The sequence below is a fragment of the Otolemur garnettii genome, unplaced genomic scaffold (genome assembly GCF_000181295.1).
Source record: "Otolemur garnettii isolate 467f Iridium unplaced genomic scaffold, OtoGar3 scaffold00084, whole genome shotgun sequence".
NCBI lineage: Eukaryota > Metazoa > Chordata > Mammalia > Primates > Galagidae > Otolemur > Otolemur garnettii.
The window spans coordinates 5,941,702-5,948,741 of record NW_003852479.1 but is presented as its reverse complement, the minus strand read 5'-3'; positions in this window follow the sequence as shown (position 1 = coordinate 5,948,741).

Sequence of the window (7,040 nt, the reverse complement as noted above, 5' to 3'; positions counted from 1 at the left end):
GTGCGTGAGGCAGGTGGGGGCGTGCGTGAGGCAGGTGGCTCCCAGCATCCTCTGGAGATGGCCAAACTGACACGAATCCACCACCTGCTGGAATAATCTCATGATGTCTAATGGTTTCCACTGAAAAGGCTTTACTGCAGGTCCCTGTCTCGTTCCCTGCGGTGAAGTTAGCTACCCAGTGACTTTCAGACCGTCTCTGCATGTGGCTTTACAACACACGAGGGAGTTCCTGACATGTCGGTCCTGAGGAGCCCGTGTCCGTGTCAGTGAACCACCATGTCATACCCTGTGCACTTTCCGGGTCTTCCAGACAAAAGCCAAATGCTGTGAAGGCCACAGTGAAATTATCCCTGCCATCCCAGAGCCAGTATTTCGAAAAAGAAATACATGTATTTTAGGAGAGTGGTGGAAGAATTTCACTGTAGTAGCAGGAGCCTTAGGCTTCTAAAGCCTGAAAAGCTGGTAACATTCAGAGCAGATGGATTCAAACAGGGAAGAAGAAAGTTGAAGTCTGACATTTCTTCTAACCCACAATTTTACAGCTGGAAGAAATCTTTTCTACTCTTAGGTGGCAGAATGTGACAATCCCAGCAGCCAAGCTTAAGGGCTGTAAATTCACCACTTTTCTTCTACGACCAAATTCCAAGATTTATTAAACATCCCCCCTCACACTGCTCTGGGCTTTCTGGGCAAACCAGCTTTAACCTTTAAAATGGTAGAAGCATCTGGATCATTGTGGCTGACTTTCCCACTGGCGGGATTTTAGTTCCCTGGAATATCTCTACTTTCTATCTGACTCAACACACGAATGAGGAAAATCGTCTGAAAGATGTGTATAGTTTTAAGTTTTAACCTTGAATTTTTTTAATTAAGAATACCTGACCCCCCAGTGCATTACCAAACTAGCTATCAAAATACTTCTTTATATCCAATGGCTAAATTAACTTCACTGGTCCTGATTTTGATTCCTATTTCTCCATCTCCATCCTTCTCAGAAATGCTCTTTTATATCCCAGCAGCTGTTCTAAGAACACAAAACTATTCTGGCCCAAACTCAGATCATTAAGATCAAAGATATGGAAAGGGAAGCTTGGCTTTGGCCCCACGTTGTAACTTTTAATGATATGCATTGGTTTTTGTTTTTTTTTTTTTCCTCACAATCCCATAGGGAATCTTCATAGGGAGGCCCCATAGTTGCCTCAGACACAAAGGAGCCCCAGGGCAGTGCTGAAAGGCTCCGCTTAAAGCAAGAAGGCCATCACTGCCCCTGAGAGATGGGACAAAGTGTCACCTTAGGGGAGAAGCACCTGCCTCTGAAACAGAATGACATTTACTGGATCAGCTTAAAATTGGTCCATAGTCACAGGTCATCTATTTTCTTCTGGTCCCTCATTTACTGAAAATAAAATAGGTTAAGGAAAGGTAACTGCTTCCTTTAGTACTCAGGATTCTTGCTATGAATAAGTTAAAGGTATGATTGTGTCACATCTTGTTAAGTCACCAAAAGGCCACACGTCTATGTATTTGTGTCATTGTGAAAAAACAGAGATTGGGAAGTAATGGGAAAATACCAGCAAGCACAAACCAGCATTCTGGTCTCTACTTAACCATTTACGAACATTGCCCTGGGCAAGACTTTACTTGTCGTCTAGTGTATTAATGGCAGGTGACTGTGCAGAATTCTTGTCATTAATTCCTTCATTAGTCACTGTCCATTGAAACAGCAAAGCTGGGGCAGCAGCTGTGTGGAGCCCTGTGCTGGGCCAGGATGACACCAAACATCGGAGGCCCTACTGTGCGGCAACCCTCCACCCACAAAGAACTTCAGAGCCTTGTCCTCAACTGACAAGAACGTGATCAGAACACACAGGAATGCATGCATTAGTCATCACAAGATGTTCGCTAACTTCACTTGTTAAATAAAGACAGGGAGGAGCAGGCCAAGTAGATCCCTAAAGCAATGGCCATTTGCATAAACACCAAACTCAACAACAGTACCCATGCAGAGGCACCTTCAGATGAACCAAACATCACATGAGTGATTTTCACATTATGCCAAGGAAAGTAGGCTTGGAGAGGCAGAAAGACAGTCTAGTGTTGCCTACATCAACCCTCTTCCATCCCCGCAGCACCAGTGCCCCCAGTGAAGAGAGAATCTGTGAGCCAGGGAAGGGGCAGGGACATTATGGGACTCTGCACTGGAGCACAGGCCTGCCCTGTCACAGGGGAAAACACAGGATAGGGCTCTGCCAGTGTCCACAGAGGAGGCATTTATATCAGTCTGGCTACATGGAAACCATCTGTCCTGAAACCTGAGGTCAAGCCAGGCCACCACCAGGTGACAAAGAGCCGAATAGATCTTCAAAGGAGACAGGCCACAAAGGCTGCCGTCACTGGGCAATCCTTGCAGTGGTGCTGTCTCAGAACCAGTGGCCTTGGAGTACATGTGACCCAGGGAGACACCAGCGGTGGCAGCCATGACAACACCTGTGTCACTGCCCACAATTCCAGATGAGGCAGCTCAGAGAGAATCTTAATTCACTTGGAGGAAAGGAAAGAGTTCAGGGGACTTTGTTTTGCCACTTGGGTACCAGCTCAACCACAGTAAAATAAAGTACCAAGCAGACTCCTGACGCCTCTGATTCCAGGACTAGTCCCACATGGCATTTCTGGACTCACCCTGGGCCACAAAGAGACATTCTTCCCTGAAGGGAAGGCCCAGTCCTGGGGGGATTCACCACCTGCTGATTCAAGGGCCCTTGGGCTTTACGGAAACATCAGAGGCAGCTGTCACTGTGGGCTTTGCGTAAGACTAGGCTGGCTCCAGGTGTGAGTTGGCACTGGGGGCCCCAAGGTAGTGCCCACATCACTGGTGCCCTAACTTCAGCAGTCTAGTACAGAGAGCAAGGAAGGGAGTAAGTTGAGAGACTTCGCCTGCTAACACAGAAAATTCTCCTGTATCTTACCCAAGTCCACCAAGGTGGTACCACCATGCCTCTGAGAGACACAGCATCACTGGGCTGGGGCCACCATGGCTGCAGGGACCAGAGACAGATTACACACTCAGTGACCACTGAGTGCCTGCAAAGTCTCCTCACGGAGCATGTGGAGAAAGGGGAATCCTGGACCACTGCTGTTGGGAATGTAAATTAGGGCAACTATGGAGAACAGGAGGGAGGTACCTCAGAAAACAGCACAAAACAAACAAAAAAATACCCTGCAAATGTATCTAACATCTCACCCAGCAATCCCAAAGGAGGGGATTCAGTCTATCAGAAAGGTATCTGCACTCCCATGGGGATGGCAGCACCCGTCACAACCACCACGGTTCATAATCAACCTCATTTCCACCAGTGGAGGAATGGATAAATAAACTGGTCCCCACACACAATGGATTATAATACACAGCCAAAAAAGAAGGAAATCCTGGATTTGCATCAACATGGATGGAATTGGAGAACTTTATGGTAATTGAAATCAGCCAAGCACAGATAGAGAGATTTCACCTGTTCTCACCCGTATGTGTAACCCTAAATCCTAAAACAACTGATGTCACAGAGGCAGAGTAGACAGGTGGTTACCAGAAGCTGAGAAGGGTGGCTGGGAGGGGAGCATTAAGTGAAGATGGTTAATAGGCACAAAAATAGAGTCAGATGAATGGACGACATTTGGAGCAAAAAGGTGACTATCATCAACAACTTAGGGCCCACTTTACGGTGACTGAAGAGGGGGACTGGGGCCTTCCTAACACAAAGTAATGATGACTGCTGGAGGTGACAGACCCCCCAGGGTCCCTGAGTTGATTAACTCACATTGTATGTCTGTTTCGACACATCAAACATGCCCTATAAATACACACATTATTAGGTATCCTTCATAATTAAAAGCCAAAAATAAGAACAAATACACTTTATTCAACTTGGGTATCTTTAGGAATATATCAGGTCAGTAAATTACCTATATTCCTACAGCCTGAATAATAACAACTGATGCTTATTTTCAGTTTATCGTATTCTGAGCATACCCGTGTAAGCACTCACGCACATTATCTCATTGAGTCTTCATAATACTCCACAAAGGAAGTGACATTTGCATCCTCACTTTATGGATTACTCCACAAAGACAAATTCAAAGAGGTGCTGTGCCTTCCCCAACTGGTAAAGAGTGATACGTAGGTCCATCTGACTCGGAAGTTTCTGGAACTTGGATGTGAAGCTGCTAGATTCTCCGACATCTGCACATCTCCCTGTCAGGATCCAAAGCTCAGATTTAGGAGGACAGGAGTTCAAGACTGGGAGAGATTTGAGAGACTAGACAGTCCCATCAGTTCATTCATTGATGTTAACATAGAGACCTTAACATGGGGGTCAAAATACAAATTGAATGAAAAGCTGAAAAGAATAAGGAAAAAGCTGGATGAGTAAAAGTCCATCTCTGAATTTCTAGAACTTAATACAATCCTTGACAAACAGCGAAAACTTGATATATGTTTGGTCAACTGAACTACAGTATATGTTACGGTTTGTTTGTTTGTTTTTTTAAAATTGGCATCTTTAAAGGTCAAGAGAGGCACAGGATATTTTTATTTGGTTAAGGCTTACAATTTAGTAAAAATGAAGAAATGACAACTTTGTCATATATTTTAGTCAATCCTGTTAGTTGATCCTTACAAATTCATTTAAATATAGTCAATGTGGGACAATAAAATGAGATTGTGGCGTCCCAGCCTCACAAATCTATGGTCTTAGTGTATTATTGTCCCCAATTACAAAGAAACAGTGAGTTTATGCAACTTCTACCAGGTTGGCAAATTTAAAAGTGATGAAACACTTTATATTCTATCTCCTTAGACTTTCAAAAATCTAAAAGAGTACTTAACTGAGATTTTTAAAAACTAACAAGTAGGGTAAAAACAGCAAAATATAATGTAAAAATTAAAACAAAAATGTTCCCTTGTGGAATATTCTATTGAGCTGACCAATTTTAATAAACATGTTTAGTATCATTCTTTTAAAATACTCTTAACAAAAATAGCACTAAATTACGTGTGGAGGCTTAGGGATTTCTCATGTGCTGATGACCAGGATGCATGTTAGACTTTTTAGGAATTAGACTTGATATTATCTTCTTATTATGCAAAACCATGGAAAATATTTAATTAAAACTTAATTAAAATCTCCATGACGCTTTAGCCCTGTGGAGTCCATTTTTCAACAACAAGCAGCAAAGAAAATCTCGAGGACAGTTTTTGAAAGATCATCTACACGAACTCGACTTTCTCAGCACCCCCCTAACACATCTTACGCCTTTACTAACATTTTTTTTCATTTGCAACAGGCTACAAAGTGACACCCCAATACTAAAACTGGGGATCATCAGTTATACATAAAGACACAGGTTTAGATCAGTTACTGACGCTTCATTTCTTCTGAATATTTTACATTTCATTTCAAAACATGAGTCAATCCTCATTGTTATGCCTGCCATGTCGTGGGCCTCCCAGAAGTATTTGATAAAATTAGTAAATATTACACATGCATATATTAAAATCTCTGAGACCATGATATAACATTTTTCCTAAAATATTTATAGTAAGATATGTGAAATCCAGTTGTCACTGTGATTAAAATAATTTTGTTTCTATGGAAATGCGTGCTGTAATAGGATATGTTTAAGAATTGGTGTACACGGAGGAAAAACATGCTCCAATGTGGCCTTTCTCCCTAACTTCTATGAGTTATTCCATCCTCCCCACATAGTAATAATCCACATCATAAAACAGGAGCTCATGACAAAAACATGCATACTTGGCAATAAAAATAAAGGAACTGTTGATACAGGCAACCTTATATACAAAGCTCAAGAACCACGTGGAGGGAAAGAGTCAGACATGACCAAGGGCAGACTTCACGACACCACTCGTATGAGGCTGTGGGCCCACAGTGACTGAGATACAGTGATAGGAATCAGAGCAGCAGGCCCAGGTGGTGGGAGCTACAGTTCAGGAATGGTGGAATTGAACAGGAGAAACCCTGCAGTGATGAGGTTTCCAAACTATTAAACCATGTGCTTATGATCTCTATGTTGTCTTGTAGATAAATCATATTTTGTGTTTTAAAAAACTAATAAGTACATGTACCAAATGTAATTCATCTTAAGAAGATTAGTCTCACAAATATGATGTTGCTGTTACAAAGGTTTTGGAATTGCAGGCAGAGATGACAATATATTTCTTCAATGTCAATGGCATAAAGTCTCCTAATAGTGAAATTAACATCTGGAAATACTCAGAATGGTTCAAGGTCAAGTGTGTACAAGTGATAAAGCTGGAACATGACACGTAGTATTTTTGTTGACAGTGCTGGAGTAGTAACTAGTTAAATGAGACTGCTTTTTCTTACCAACTTGTAACTCACACACAAATAGTTACTCATAGATTGGTGTAGTAAATACAATTTAAACATTTCAAAAACTTCTTGGTTAAATCTGAAATAAGTGTCAAAGCCCCTTATGTCACTACTTCAAAGGAAGCAACCTTAATCATTCATGGAAGGGATGGTAAATATGACGGCACGGATACGGGAATCATCCTGCTGTGTGATTTACACACACAGATACATCATTATGGCTTAAAATAAGATCCACACCAGAAAAGAAATAGCTCATACTTTTTCTTCATCTATACCATCTATGAGACACAGATATTCTCAGATAAATTTTTAACTTGCAATTATCTTAAAATTTAATCGCTACTAACACAGGAAAATGGTCTTCTTTCTTTATTAAATTGTATTTATAATCTAAAAAGTATAATACAGTGATTACATTTGTCTGTCTATTACTCCTCCTCAATAAAACTCCAACAGGATGGAATAAATCTTTAACCTGCCGGATGGAACAGTAGTTTCCACTGTCATCTCTCGCAAACCCGTGCAAGGAGGGAGAGTCAACCTGAGTGGAAATGGTGGGAAATGAAGACACAAAGCTGAGAAAGACAGAGATAGACACAGGACAGACAGGAGACGGGAGACAGACAGGAG